The following is a 16,484-nucleotide window of genomic DNA, read 5'->3' as shown; positions in this document are numbered from 1 at the left end:
TGTGTGTGTGTGTTTGGTTGGGGGCTTTTGAAGCCAAATTCTGACCCTACCATCTGCTGCCTCAGCAGAAATCCAGACTCATCAGTCCAGTTTCCAGTTCTGATGAGCCTGTGTCCACTGCAGCCTCAGATTTCTGTTCCTGGCTGACAGGAGTGGAACCTGACGTGGTCTGACACTGTTGTAGTCCATCCACCTCAAGGTTGGAGGTGTGGTTTATTCTGAGATGAGATGACAGTAGCATTTCTGTCAGCTCTAACCAGTCTGGCCTTTCTTTTCTGACCCCTTTCACCAACAAGGTGTTTCCATCTGCAGAACTGCCACTCAGTGGATGTTGATGTTCTGTGCACCACTCTGTGACTGCTGTGTGTGAAAATCCCAGGAGATCAGCAGCTTCAGAAACACTCAAACCAGCCTGTCTGACACCAACAATCCTGCCATTGTCAAAGTCACTGAGATCACATTTTCCCCATGGTGATAGATGTGAACATTAACTGAAGCTCTTGACCTGTATATGCATGTTTTTATAAATTGTTGCCACATGACTGGATGATTGAATAGTTGCATGAATAAGGAGGCGTACAGTGCTTGGTAAGTGTATATCTACAGCTCTACATCACCAACCCACCTCCCTCTCCACCACAGCAGTGATGATCCAAGACTGTTTGCTTAGCCCAGATCAGCACGCCAAGGCAACGCACCAAACTTTACGTCTAGACCTACCAGTGGATTTCCCACAAGGAAGTGACGCCATGTCATTCCTTTGGGCTGGGCCTGAGCAGGCCCCATGGTGTAAGCCCGTCCCTCAGGTGCTAGCTGGTGGAAGCCCAGGTCTCTTGCTTTCAAAGTTACTGCTCCATCAGTGCAGTACAAATGAACTTGCCTTGCTGTGCTTTGCTTTGCTTTGCAGTTGTATTTTTTTTTCACATTTTTTTGTCCACGTGAATTAATTTTATTATTGAAATGTGTGAGAAGGAATAAGAATGATAAATCATACAAATAACAACACATTATTTGGAACAAGAGACAACAATGAAGATGTGCTTGGCAGTTCAAGAGAGTTGAGTGCTGTTGTGAAAAAAAGTAAATTCTAATATAAAGATAAGGGTCACTTCCCATGCCTGTTGTTTCACCACCAGTGGCTTCCCGCCGCCTGCATTAGTCTAATCCCGCAGGGCTTTGGCCAGCTAGCTGGGGGCTTAGCTGCTCCATGCATGCACAGGCCAAGAGCAACTGGGCCAGGCAGCAGGGGCTGGGGCTGTTTTAGGGGCAGTTTGGGGAGGTTGTTGGGGTACGGGGTCGCTAGCTGCCGCAGACCAGACGTAGATGCAGTTAGACTGGCCGCAGTTCAGCAGAGTCAGCATTCTGGGTTTTTATCAATGGGACAGACAATGGCTGTGTGTTCTGTCTTTCCACAGCTCTGAAAAGCTGTTTTGGCCGACAACCTGGCATCCCGCAGGGTGGACGTGCCCCTTTTTATTCATTGATTTTTCCTCTTTATAAGGAGCAAAGAAAGTTCAAAGGGACACATTAGACTTGCCCTGAAATTTCCCCTTGAATTTCCTTAGATTTTTAAAAGGAAAAGCAGCCAGCAGAGCATGCAAATCTGCCAGACATCTACTTGTCACGGTTGGTGTGGGGAGCACAGGAAGCAGGATACAAATGCAGACACAGACTGGAAGGCAGGCATGAATGATTCAGTGATTTTAATGAAGAGGAGGGTGATAGTTAAGGCTTACGTGCAGGCACACAGGCACAGGAACATAACACGTAACAGGATGCAAGAATGCAACAACATGCAGACCATAAATTATGCAAAAATCTGGCAAATGACAGGGGGAGGATGGCTGTATACCTGTATACTATTAGCAGACTGGGAAACAGGTAAGGTGGGTGTGGGAGTCAGGACTTCGATGATTAGGGAGGAAAGCCTGAGGACATCTGGTGGGCAGATGGAGCGTGGCAGGAGCCGGGCAGAATGGTGAAAATAAGCAGGCTTGTGAGAAGGGGACAGCGGCGAGGCTGGGGTGTCAGCGGGCACGGCCAACTTGAGATCAGGTGGAGCGTTGGAGGTCATGTTGCCAGACAGTGGAGGCTCTGTGTCACTGGGAAGACCAGCTGAGTTAAGACGATCAAAAGTCCTCAGAATAATATGGGATGGGGTTAAACAGGTGGTTGGGGGGCGCTGTAGAGACTGACTACAAGTCGCCATGATGCAGACCACAACAGCTAGGATTAGTCCACTTTGTTGGCTCATACATGTCTCTCAGTGGCCAAACAAGCAGAGAAAATTCATCCATTGACCTCAGTCAGTACAGTCCTACGCACCATCTCCTCCGTCGTCTTCTCTCTTCACAGCCTCGTGGTAATATCAGTAGAAATAACTGTTCAACATTTATTAGCTAGAACTCCAACATTAAGAACATGAAGAAACTCAACAGAGTGGCACAGAAATCCCAACGCCCCCTAGTGTTTTGGTTGTGCCAAAAGTGGAGCAAGATCATGTCCTACAGTGTCCTACAATCCAGGCAACAGCAGGAGATCGGGTGAGGGCCTCCCCTGGCTGCCCATTGCTACATACTAACTAGTACTAGTACAAATGATGAACTAAGGATGATATATGTTATGACATGTTTTTACCATCCTGTCATTATAATAATACACATGGGGGTCACCTATACCCCTCTGTCTCCTGTTTGCTCTCTCTTCATTTTATGATCCCCATCATCAACCCTTTACTACCTCCCCTCTCCCTTAGAATGTTTCCTTTTATATAATTGACTTTGACACTCAAGGATGTCAAAAACACTGACACACACACACACAATGAAATACACAAAACAAACACACGCCACATGCACAGCTCTGTCACACGCACACATAATGAAATAGTTTTTTATTACTGAACACTCACACGCCTAAATGTACATTGTATCAGTTTTCAGTCACTGTGTCCCATGTGATGGAACAATTACAGCTTTCACACAGTTGTATTCAAAGGTTTGAGCCTCCTTTGGCAAATTCAGTATTTTGTTAATTTTTGAAGTGAAAAGAAATAAATACAACTCCTGCAGAAAACAGATGTTAAATGTTACTGCACTGTTGCTTTTTAAGTCATGAACATTAATAAAATAGTGCTTGCTTGTGCAAATGTTTGGCCATTCTACTAAGTCAATACTTAGTAACCCAGCCTTTGGCAGATACCACAACTTGCAATCATTTTCTCTAGCCAGGGAAGAGAAACATCATCCATCCATTCTATCAACAATGAGTGGATGTTTGTGCAGCATGAAGTTATAAAATAGTAGAAATGTGTATTTTTGCTTTGTCTATTCCTGCTCTTTCAGACTTCCTCTCCACACTCACATCACCTTCAGAGAGGCTGAGTTCTGCTGCCCCCTGCTGCACTGACATCATATCAACCTGCCTGACCCAGGAGGAGAAGCTCCCAAGGACCCAGGTTTAGCTGGGTTTTAACTAGGTGAACTGAACTATAACCCTAACTGTCTTCAGCTTTGCTTAAGGCCATTGACTATATTTTTACAGCCTTTGAATATTTTTGACATGCACACTATAAACCTAGTCTTTATTTGCAGTAGTAGGCGTCTCATTATTGAAGGGCTCCCTGCTGGCAGCTCATCAGAGCCAAATGCCTCCAGGACACACATGCTTATGCAAAGGAAGTCTATTGTAGTGATGATTAACATTCATTATTTTATGAATCTTCTCCACAAAAGAGCTCGGCAGTTGTACTTCACTCCATGCTCTGGCACGGACTCCTCTCAAATCCAGGGCTGCAGATTTATTAACATATCTTTCTTTTGATTCCGACTTACTCAGATTTGAAAGACAAGCTGCTGTTGAATTTAATGCCTCAAACTTTTGCCAGGGGTGACTCCCATGTAAACTTCTCCAGAAAAAGACAGATAAGGGCTCTTTCCTAGAATAACTGCAACAAACATAACTCCTAAATTATGAATATTTTCCCAGCATTCAGTTATGAAACAAACTGATTTGACTTGTAGTTTTTGAACAGTATCCACCACCAGCTACAGATGCAGGCACAGCACACACACCATCACCACTGTAACCGCTAACTGCAGACAGGGACAGCTGATTGAGACTGGCTGATGACATGGCAGCGTTTATAGTTCAGCTCTTCATCTCTCATCATTCTTCATCCCTTCCTCTTCTTACTCCTTAGCTGCTTCCTCATACAAAGTCAAGCTTCACTTGAGCCCCTGGATTTTCCCAACTTTACCAGCAATTAAGCACATCCGGTAATTTCTTCAGAGATTGCATTCTCTAGCTGAGACATGTTGCTGTCAGAGGGGAGTGATCTCCGGCTGTGACCGAGGCATGACCCCGGGCATGCATGGTGGTTAGATTTGATTTTGATTTTGGCCTATTCCCTGGAAGTTCATTGGTGAGTGCTGAGGGCTGTTGAAATCCACAACTCAACCACAAAGAGCCTCAGGCGGACTCTCTGGGGACTTCCAGAGGGTCTGCTAGGAGTGCCAAGTTCTCTGGATTTTGCTTGTAAAATTATGATATAATATGAAGTAATCTTTCATATTGCGCCATATGAAAATATGAACGGGCTGAATAATGTGCACTTGTAATAATCCATAGTTGTATTTTTTTGTTCATCTATGGTGTAAGGATCCTCAGCTGATGGTTTAATGATTTATTGTGTTTGGCAGCTTGTGTAGAGGGAATATATCTGACATCTGTTATGGCTGACATGTAATGTAGCAGGTGGCTATGAGTTTGTACAGCTTGGTGCAGACCCACATAATGTTACAGATCTGGTGGAGTAGAGCTACTGTTTATAGTAAGTCTATAGTAAGTTTATAGTAAGTCATAAACAGCAGAGTACTGTTTATGACTTACTATGTTTGATGATAAGTAAACCATTCATGTTATCAGACTACTTCCTCTTTAGCTAGAGCTACACAGACATGAGTGGGGCTATACGCTCTTTTGAGTACCTGCCACCACTGTGTCTGGGGGGTCTTGTTGCTGTCTGGTGTGACGAGGGCATGACCTGTTAAAAAGGGGCCTTAGAGATGAACTGGTCAGACCTGGTGGAGGAGGGCAGGAGGGAGGGGGGCAGGGGGCAAAATCTGCAGTCAAGTCAGTCAGGTTCCACTCACATATCCCAGTTTAATAAATAATAATATTTAGCTTGTTTCCAGATTTGTAGAAATGCTCATAAACAACCTATGAATTCAATTTTATTTCACAACAGAAGTTATATCAAGGCACTTTTCTCAGACTGTACTCTTTATGTTATTATATTTACAGAGAGGAACCCAACAATTCCCACCATGTGCAAGCACCACGTGAAAAACCTCGAGCAGAATCAGACTGGAGGTGGGTTGCAAATCTGCCTCGACTGGTCGGGTGGAGAAAAAGGGAGGACTGGGGGCTGGGGGAGTAGAGAGTAGGGACGTTTATGAAATGATCATAAATGAAGTGTCAACCATTAATAAAGCCGTTATAGGCGCTGTATGATAGATGTGACCAACTGACTTGTATGGGTTATCAGTTTGTATTGTTTGTTCGGAGGGGGCGGGGTCAGAATGACAGAGGCACCTTGCCGTATAATGCTGTCCCATCACAATGAGGATTAACATCCGTAATCGTGTAATTTCATTTCGTTTTTTGTATTATTTAAATGAGGAGAGAGAGAGGGAGGGAGAGAGAGAGAGAGAGCTCACAGCTGATTTCCTGCAACATCTAGTTGGATGACGGAGCAGAACGCCGCTCTCCTCCAGCCGACAACTTTTTATCACCGCGTGAGGATTTCACGGACACACACTTCATCCATCCTGTCTTCATCCCTCTGCGATCTGTCCAACAGTCCGACACAAGTCTGGTTTTACAGGTTATTTAACAGAGCGCGGCGCGCGGAGGATGGGACAGAGCCTACGCACCAAATAGGAACTTCTAAAAATACAGGAACACAAGCAGGGAAGCGGTTGAGTCGACAGACCTCCAGCACGTATAACATTATCAGTCAGTAAACAAAGAGGAGACGGGGAGAACCGCAGGGATGATGAGAGACTCTGCTCCTCCGCTTGTGGAGCGGCCTGGGCTGGAGGACGTGGTGGAGGAGGAGGACGTGTTCGCGGTGGAGGGGAGTCCCAAGAGCGGCTGGCAGGTGGGTTCGCGTGGGGTTTCTCACCGTGAGCTTCCCCCTGTCTACCTACAGCCAAAACCCACCCACTGTGGGTGCATAATTATAGTGAGAAAGTATCACAGTAATAGATGTCTGTATAGCTGCTGTCAAACCCACCAATGCAGTGTGTTGTGTTTAAGGACACTAGTGATAAGTACAGGATGTGTCCCTGTAAGAGTGAGCTCAGTGAACTTGCATATGAAAGCTACACATTAAAAAGAACTGACTGATGTGTGTGTTTTGTAGGTACCAGGAGAGAAGGAGGAGGACGGGGCGAAGGAGGAGGAGGAGGGGGGCCAGCTGTCAGTGTCCCAGATGGAGGCAGAGTTTGTCCAGCTGAACCTCAGGAAGCAGGTGTCCTACAGGTAGGACGCACCCCCCTGAACAAAACTAAACAGTAAAAGTGGCATGCAGCCCACTTCCTGCTAACCTGTTTTACCTGAATGTTACACTCCTGTCTTGGTTGCCTAGGTGTTACTGCGTGTCACATGACAGTGTGCATGTGTGTGTGTGTTTTTTTTTCTTCAAGATCAGATAAGAGTGCTGTCTCACATTTTTATGATCCTTCTCACTCAAACTGAAAAGTTATGACCAGTTTCATCTCTCAGACTGGATGGCAAACACAGTAATCCCTGCTAATTCTGACAACAACTTTTGTCTTTCTCCGTGTGTCGGCTGAGTCTTTTGAACAGATGTAGAATAAATGCATATGCCCTGAAACCATACTTTAGCACATCCTACACAAAAGCTGGTATTCATGAAATTAGACTGTGCAGTGAGAATGTGTGCACCTCACACAGACTTCAGATCAGTGCACAGTAAAGTGTGTCTCACTATGACTGCTATAAACGAAATCATTGATTATATATCTGATGTTTAATGGTGAATGTTGAATCACATATGATCGTCAAAGTGGTGCCTTATGACAACTGCTCAGACGTTGTCGGAGAACCTCACCAGTGCTGCTTCTTTGCTGTAATTTCTATGTCAGAGGACAGACATGTTAAAAGTATATCTACACCCACATATGGCTAATGAGTGAATGTGGTCATCAGGCTTATCCCCAGTTCCACTGAGACATATTGCATAATTCCATGCAAATTATATGGCTTTACAAATCTGATGATGAGTTTGCATATTTCTATCGTACAAACACATCATTAGATTGATGTGTACACAGCTGGGTTTTATTTGTGTACCTACACACACGCTGAATGTGGGTATTTTGGTCTAAACACTAACTGGGAAAAGTGAGCTCAAATTTAAAGACTGGCAGCTGAGACATTGTCCATTAGTGAGTGGGACTGGTGAGTTTATTTGTGCTTTAAAAGAAAGGGGATTTGCATATTTGAAAACTTTTTGCACCATTTACTGCTCCATCAGTTAGAACTGGACCTACTTTTACAACCATAGTCTGAGCTTCACAATGAGCACCTGCTCCAAAGGCAGCTAGGAAGTGCTACAGGGTAAGGAAGTATTACAAGGGTACAAACAAGATAGAACCCAATAAACTGCACGAGCATTCAACAATGCTTGTGTGTGTGCATAAGTGCGTGCACCCACCAGACCAACCTTAGCACACTGCCTGGCTTCTCCCTGTCATCCTGGTCACTGCCAATGACTGCCAATCTGTCACAACGATCTTTGACCTCTTCCCAGTGGATGGCTGGCGCTCACAGACAGCTGACACTTGTCTAAATCTGCCGTTCATTCATCCCTCCAGACTGAGTTCACAAACCGCTTGTGTTATCACAAGACCAATTCAGACAGGTTTGGAATTAGAATGGGTGTTTTTTCATTCTTACGCATTCCTTCTGCTGCCGTGTTTGTGCTAAACTAGGCTTTACATTGCCTCAATATGTATGTACTGGACTCACAGGGATGACATCCTCTGGTCCTGACTCAGGTGGCATGCATACAAGCAAATTACCAAAATAAGAAGCTGTTGCCTTAAACACAGCTTAGGTTTTAAACCAGATGTCAGTAGTACTCATAATGTCTCCATGGTTTTGTCTCTTCTTCTTCTTTGGTTGTCAGTTGTGACGTCTTTGTGCTCGAAAATAAAACAGAATCACCTGCAGTTTTTTGAAAAGAGTATTTCCCATGTAGCCTCTAGCCACTCTGTTTGTACTTTAAACCAGTGAGTGCACACATATTTATTTATAAGTGTGTGTATATACATATTGGCTGGAGCCAGTCCCAGCTAACACTGGGCCAGAGGCAGATTGCCAGTCTATCGCAGGGCTTCCTGTGTTTAGGGAGTGCTAATCGCTCAGGTCACATGGTACAGTCCTGACCATACCTAACCATAATGTGAACTGTTGCTGAGTCACTGTCAGTAATGAGAAATATCCCACTTGCAGCCCCCTTTTAAAAGGACTCATGAAGTTTAGTTGTGTTGTTTTTCCTCTGTTTTCCAGCCCTGCTGTATTGTCAGTGTTAATGCTGTTCCTGTTGCTTTCTCTATGAATGAAATATTGGCCTGTCTGTTGCCGTAGAAACTGTTGGTGTGTATGAGTCTCTAATCTAATTGGAGTCCCTTCTTGTAAACAGGCCTCTCCCTCAGCAGCTGCCCTCTCACTGCTCCAGACACGCCTGCTGAATGAAGTTTAACTTAACAAACCTGCACAGATAAATACACAGATGATGATGAATACACAGAGTGGATATATGTTGTAGTACTGTATTGTGTCCAGATTGTGGTTCGACTTTGAATTTTACACTGTGGCTCTAGTTCTGTCATTTTCCTGGAGCGCAGGAAGGAGGACCCAAAGACAGACTCAGGCACAGGCACGGTGGAGGAAATTGAATAATGATAACAGTGATGACAGCAAAGGCCTGCAAGCAAGCAGGCTGTCAGACAGGCATGAAAACACCAGGCGGTCAAAGTAAAAGGAGCAAACAAAAGTCAAAGGGAGGCAGGAGGAGGTCAAAAAGGCCTGTCTATCTCTCTCTGACACTCCTTTTTCTTTCTCTAGGTAGAGGGAGGTTTTTATTTGTGTTGTGGGAGGACAGAACATAGGTGGTTTAGGAACAGACATGTAAATGAACAAACAGACAATTCATTGTTAAATCGCTGTTTGTTTAATTAAGTGTCCAGTATGAGATGCGTTTACTTATTCTTAATGTTCAACTCAATACATTATAATCTATTCATATCTGCTTTACAAAATTGTATTGGTATTATAAGCACACTTCCCTCAGTGTCTTCTCACTAGCGTGGGATTTGGACAATCGATAAAGACACACTTTAATAACTGTGTATTTGTGAAAAGCCTGTCTGATATTGAACTGATTCATGACAAATAAATGCCTGCCAGGCGCTGAATGCCACATTACATAATGTGCATAGATTTTCTCCTGCCCTACTTCAAATGTTTGATTTGTGTTTTGTGGGTCAGTCCTCCAAATGTCAGCGCCGGTGTCTGATTTCAGATATAATAGATAGATGTTTTCCATCGCCGCGCTCGAGGTTAGACGCAGTGAAGCTGTTCGTCAGCCGGCTTCTTATGTCACTGCCAGCGTGAGGCATAATCTCAACATAATTTATATTTAGTAATACAGATGGGATTGTGCTGGTGTGTGTTTGTGTGTGAGTGGTGGGGGTGGGGCCAACTGGCACAGCTGTCAATTCTCCTGACTCATCCAGAGGAGTTATGTAAGGATCGGCTGAATCTGTGGCTCTGCAACGCTGAGTGTGTGTGTGTGTCTGTGTGTGTGTGTGTGTGCTCGCAGGAGTTGCTTTTTCTCAGCTGAGAATCACAAAGTTTAAATGAAATATCAGAAGGGATGGTCACAGCCTTAAAGATGGTCCACACACTGCTCTATAGAGAAAGTGGCAACACCAGAACCTTTAAAGGAACTCAGGTCAAGTCAGTTTATTTATATAGCACCAAATCACAACAGAAATTATCTGTAGGCACTTTCCATATAGAGCAGGTCTAGATTGTTATATTATTATAGATATATAAAGAGACTCAACAGATCCCACCATGAGCAGGAGTAGGCAACAGTGGCAAGGAAAAATGTCCTTTTAACAGGCAGAAACCTCGAGCAGAACCAGACTCAGAGTGTGAAAGAGAACATAGCATAATACAGATTCCATGTAGAGATTTAAGTAATATTAATAATAGTAATGTTGGCTAGGAGCAGGAGCTGGGAGCAGCAGGAGGCTCTGCGACACCACAGATCAGGAACACTGTGACATTTTGTCTAATGTGCTAGATTTCCATGTGACACCTGGGAAATCAGAGAAGTGGTGATTCTGCTTTTATACATCATGTTGTTTGATGCAGAGGTCTCGAGATGTTTCGGTGATGAAAGGGAAGAGGGAGGTTTTAATTATTTTAATTTCATTATGGCACTGAGTGAAACGTGTTGTTACGGCAATCACTTTTTTTTTTTAAATATCCCTCCCTAAAAAATTAAGACTTATGTGTATTTTGTGGGAATTAATTAGAACACAATCCATGTAGCCTCATCCGAAAGTATATTATTGGATTAACATGGTTCCATTCATGTTCACATACACTGTAAGGCTGTCTGTGGTTAAAAATCATAAATGTTTGCACACATTACTTCCCAGGCCCTGTTTAAACCCTGGCATTAATATGTGTCTCATGTCTCAAGTACATTAGTTGATACCTGGCATTAGACTTCATCTCCAGTGATCTCACTTCCCTGCTCTATATGCAGATAAACATGTACATAATTTCTATTTGCAATGACCAAATACGTTGGTTTTAGCCATTCAGACTATGAAAGACACGTCCATTGTCAGTCATTGTGTTTGTATGTGTGTGTGAGGGAGAGAGAGCAGGGCAAGGAGGGGCTGAGCCAATCAAAGCACTTGCCCACATCTCTACAATAAAATAAGATTTTACTCATTTGAAAGAGAAAATCAATCCGTGGCAGTCAGTCGGTGTTGACACTGTGGCGGGCTGCCACAAACAAATAAATCAATGGATGGGAAACACTGTTAAAACATTTTGTTTGCTTCATTGTGAAACTGTGGACAAATCAGACTGTGAGTAGAGTAGGTGGTCCTTCAGTGCAGCCCAGGACACATTTTCTCCTAAAGGAGTGTGGCCTAGACCACCTCAGAATGTGGTCTTGAATGCATCCTCAGTGTGTCTTGGGTGCATTCCCACTCTGTACTTGACTGACAGGACAACAGGGAATGCGAATATGCATCACCAAGTGATTATGAATGTCACTGATTCTGTACAGAGGTATTGGATATTGGCGCTGTCGGGTAGAACAGTGATATCACACAGGATGGAAGGAGGCAAGCTCTGAATGCTACACGTCCAACATGTGGTCTGCCATGTCTCTCAGCTCGGTGACAGAGAGGATTTGTGACTCTATGATTGATTAATCTGACAAACGACAAAAATATCATGCAGTGATCCTGGTATTAGATCTCATCTAGTCTAAAATTTCTACTGGCTAAACTGTGGGGCTGTGTAGAATACCAAAATATGACTACATGACAACAGTACAGATGCAATTTACACAAGATGTAATCAAGTTTACCACTGTATCTGGTATTTATAATGACACACTGACAGGAGAGCCTGCAGATGGAACACAGACATTGAATTAACTGAAAGGGAAATACTTCATCCATGTTATGTTGTGACAGATGACAGATAATGATAAGAATCTTCCTGGCAATTATAAAACTAATTGGAACACAACTGTGTTTACTCTGTACAGTCAGATATATTTACTCTTTGAAGGATGTGTAATGGAAATAAAACAGACAAGACAAAACAAAAAAAGGTTTGTGTTTGTGCAGTCAGCCTCGACACCACACTTGCAGTATGTGGCTGACTTGCTAGTGACACAGGTTGGTGTCCCAACGTACTGGTGAGATATGCTACCTCGAGAACAAAGTCTCCTTGACATCGCCTTGACATTTATTTGAATGAAAATGAAGATAAGTTGTTGTGTGAGAAGCCTGTAGTCAAACTGGACATCCTACATTGTTTTTCATTGATAGTACTTGGAGCAGACTGTCATGGCTAGTAGTAGCAGCACAGGCAGGGAGGACCAAAGCAAAGACACAGAGGCAGGTTGGTGCAGTGAAGTGACGTTAATAGGATAAATGATGAGGACCAGGCTTACAGGCAGGCAACAGAAAAAAAGGTAAATACAGGGAGCAGGCAGGTAATGAATCTTTTTATTGAAACCTTTATTGTCTGTTTGCTATCTGACACTTTATTATCTGTGGTGGTTTCACCTTGTCCTTCGGGCGAGACACAGATGATCCCTCTGCTGATCATGACTGACATGTGTTAATGCATTAACGTGACCAACTGGGAGTGGGAGGAGAAGAACAATGCACTTTTTGCCTCAAGCCAAAAAAGTTGCATAATGTAGCACATCAGTACACCAGATGGAAGCAAGCACAGATGGCAAAGATAAACAGCCAAAAGAACAGACAGGAACTTGGAAGATGTAACCCACCAATCCAAAACTGAGCAAACTCCTCTTGTTTACAGACTTTGTGTAGTTTTCAGTGTACATGTAGTGTACCTCTCAATGCAGATGCAGCAGCTCTGCCTTTTTTATGAAGAAGGTGATCACTGCTTGTAAATAAGCCAAAAGACATTTCTATCAGTAGTACATATTGTTTGTCCAATTATATTAGCAAATGAGTTCCTCTACATTCAGTTGCCAGTTTATTGGGTACACCTAGGTTAAACTAAGCTAGTCCTAATAAAAATAATAGAAAGAAGAACAAGAAGTTAATTTCAGTTTTTCGGGGTTGATGATTAGCTACCATCAGTGGAGGAAGCTGTGCAATGTCAGGGAACAGGCATGTCTGAGTTAAGTCTCTATGGTCTCTCTGCCATTGAGTTACTTGCGAATTCACAAAGCAGAAATAGTGAGGTGAATCTCATTTGTAATTAGACAGTCATGATCTGTGTCCAACATGTCTCAAATCTTGGCTAAAGTTTTGGTGGATTGGAAACTGTAAATCAACCATAACCATAAATGTTTGTGTGTAAAGATGTATTCTCCTCCTGTCCTAATGGAATTCTATCATAGCATCCAACAGAGTGGTGCAGGAATGAGTCCTAAAACCACCCGCTTCCCTTGTCTCAAAGTCAGTGGGTTTTTTTAATGGGTTTTGGTCAGATGCCTGAATTAAGGTCTGTGGTTTTAACACAACTTTACAGCTTTGTTGTGTTTATATACGTTTAAGTATCACAAACTTTTGCTGGACACAGAGCTTATTTTGGAAAACTGCCAGTGGCTTTTTATTAAGGGAACCACAGTGATGCTAACTTCTGGATTGGCGTACAAAAATACGTCATCCCTGCATCACTCCATGAGGTTCTTGAAAGAGGGTTTGTGTTATTTTTGGGAGATTTCTGTGTATGTATCTCTGCCAGTTTGGAAGTAACACAAAACACAGTTGTGGTGTTCACAGTGAACTAATGACCTGATCTGAGCAGGTGACAGTGGAAAACCTATTGACACCACAATTGCCGAGCAGCCGGTGACAGTGACATCCCCTAATGTGCATCTCTGGACTTTGTGTTGGTCTGTTACATCCAGTGTTTTAGAACAGAGCACTGGTGTCCTCATGACTGCTGGCCTAAATTTAAAACAAATTTCCACAGATCTTGATTTCTCCTGAGGCTTTTGTTGACCCTCTCGTCTGTCCTTTAGGTCACTTTAGGGCAATGGTTTCTCTTGTACACAGGGAATGAAATGAAATTAGCAGAATACCAGGAAACTCACTGAACACCAGATAATGATGATCTGATTCTGGTCATGAGCTTTCCTCCAGTGCCTTCATGTGGCTGAAATCCCATCTTTGCACAAAGGATATTATGTGCAAATGATGCAAGTAATTAGTGAATAGTATGCTGAGCACTAATGGTCTGTTGGGTGAATATACTGTAAGGAAATAATGTTATGGGGGAATTAATAAGGTGAATCTCATTAACTCAGGCTCCTGCTGATGTCTTGAGGCTCAGCAGTGTTAAGTTCACACTTCACAGATTTCCACAGTTCTCCATGTTGGCCACCGCCAGACCGACTGTGTCTTCGGTGCTTTCAAAAGCGATGATATTAATAAGGCGTTAACTACATCTCTGCACCAGGGACTGTCTGTTCTCTCATACTGTGATCTAGCAAAAAGCCTGGTGCAACAATGAGGCACACTGTCAGTTTGTATGTCTCAAAATATTAGTTTTATATGAGAAATTAAGTTTGTTTTCACTGGCATTAGAATAGATTTCACAGTATATTTATACAGGCAAGTTTAACCCAACTGATTTAGGCCAGTAAAGAACAATATCAGAATTTTATAGAGTTAAATCCTTCAGATGGGAGGCCAGATTTGGTCAACAGGTCTCGATTTTGAGGACCCCTGTTATAAACCAGAATCGGAGTCAGAAATACTTTATTTATCCCTTGTGGGAAATTGTTGAGTTTCAGTGCTCCAATTTACATATACAATAAAAATAAGATGAAGATGAAATAAAGTAGAGTAAAGTAAGGTAATAACAAAATGAAATGAAAGTTATAATGGGAATAAATTGGCAACCAAGCTGCTAGAAGGTAGATAAGACACGTTCATAAGCCTACAGCACTATCATACACTGTTTAGCAGTGACGTTAAACATGAGTCTTTGATAAAGCTACACATACAGCTGGTCACAGTGAAAGCACTGTTCCTCTCCAGTCCTGCTGGCTGCTACATTTAGCAGCCAACTGAAACAAAACCTAGTTAGAATTAGCTGCCAGTTTGCAGGGTCAATAGTGTATGTAGGTTACTCACTGCCCCACTGCTGTGTGTACCCCACAGTGGAGAGCAGATGGGGACACGGTTAAAAACAACATAATGGACAATGGCATGGTAATAAGTTGTTTATAGGTTTGATTCCTGCAGCATTCTCAGCGTTGTTAGAAACATACACCACTGGTCAAATGTTTAGGTCACTCCCATTTTTCCATTATTTTCTATTAACCTTAAATGGTGCAAAGGTCAGCAGTAAACTACTACTACTTTAGAAAGAGTTGCAGTTTAGTTGTGTTTAGACATATTAAGTACTTTGTTAGGTTCAGGAAAAGATGGGGGTTTGGGATAAAACTGGTCATGGATTAAAGAAACAACAACCACTGGGTTCACAAACAGGAACTGAACAGTGGTCTGCTGGGTGAAAGTCCTGAGTTTCGTTGACCCATTGACCATCCATCCACCCCTATACTAGACTTTATTTTTAGCCCATAGATCTGGTTAAGGATGAACTAGACAGAAGTGAAACCAAAGCGCAGTGCAACACATTAGTGGGAACTTACCATTAAATTTAGAATTTAAGACTCCATGTTTTTGTTTTGCTGACCACATTTAAAAATTCATCCTGACTTGTTGGCACAAACATAAGTACATTAGGTTTTCCACAGATGGAGCTGACACAGTCAGCAAACAGATGATGCAGATCTGTACTGGTGATTCATCATCCTCTCTCTTAGTCTTTTACATACTCATCGCAGTGAACATTCAGTCTGCTGGACTCTTAAGCCAGAATTGCATGAACATGATGTGACAGAGCAGAAACGATTGTGTAGAGTATAGTCAAGTATTAACGTGGCAAATGGCTGCATTTATGCGACGCATTCATGCTTTGCAATGGTAGTACGGTACAATGGTAATGGAGTTATTAGTCTGATTAACCAACAGCCTTAAATGGGATGCTCTTTGTCAGCTCACTCTTAAATATTGAGTGCTGGAAACTATAATATCTCATACAAACATACACATTCAGTGAGATATTGAATAGTTCAATATTTGTTCAGTGGTTTGCATTTTGATTTAAATACTTTTCTATCCCTCCTCCAAGTCAGTCTGATATGTTCTGGCCATGATACAACATAGATCAGTAGCGGAGTGGTATGCTGAGTTGGAAGAGTTTTGTTATGTGCATTGATTAAAATATCAATCATTATTCTGCATGATACAACATAGATCGAGTGAAGTTTGTTATACTGTGGCAGCAACACAGTCAGTCAGTGTAAGTGATTTCACGTTATCTGCAGCTGTGATATTCATCGTGTTATTAGATGTAAATGTCCCTACAACACTATGAAAGAGAGAAAAAAGGCGTAATAATGCTGTGAACTGTTTTCTGCAACTCATCAGGAACAGTGTCTGCGTTGGGGTCAGGTTTAGGATTAATGTTAGAATTTCTAATCAGTCCTTCGTTATAGAGACACAGAGAAAATGGGTCAGCTGTGGGTGTTGGTAAGTTAAAAGGATCTCTCTGAATTGTGTGTCGTGCTG

This window comes from Lates calcarifer, linkage group LG7_2 (assembly GCF_001640805.2).
Source record: "Lates calcarifer isolate ASB-BC8 linkage group LG7_2, TLL_Latcal_v3, whole genome shotgun sequence".
NCBI lineage: Eukaryota > Metazoa > Chordata > Actinopteri > Centropomidae > Lates > Lates calcarifer.
The sequence above is the reverse complement of the archived record's forward strand: the minus strand, read 5'-3'. Positions refer to the sequence as shown.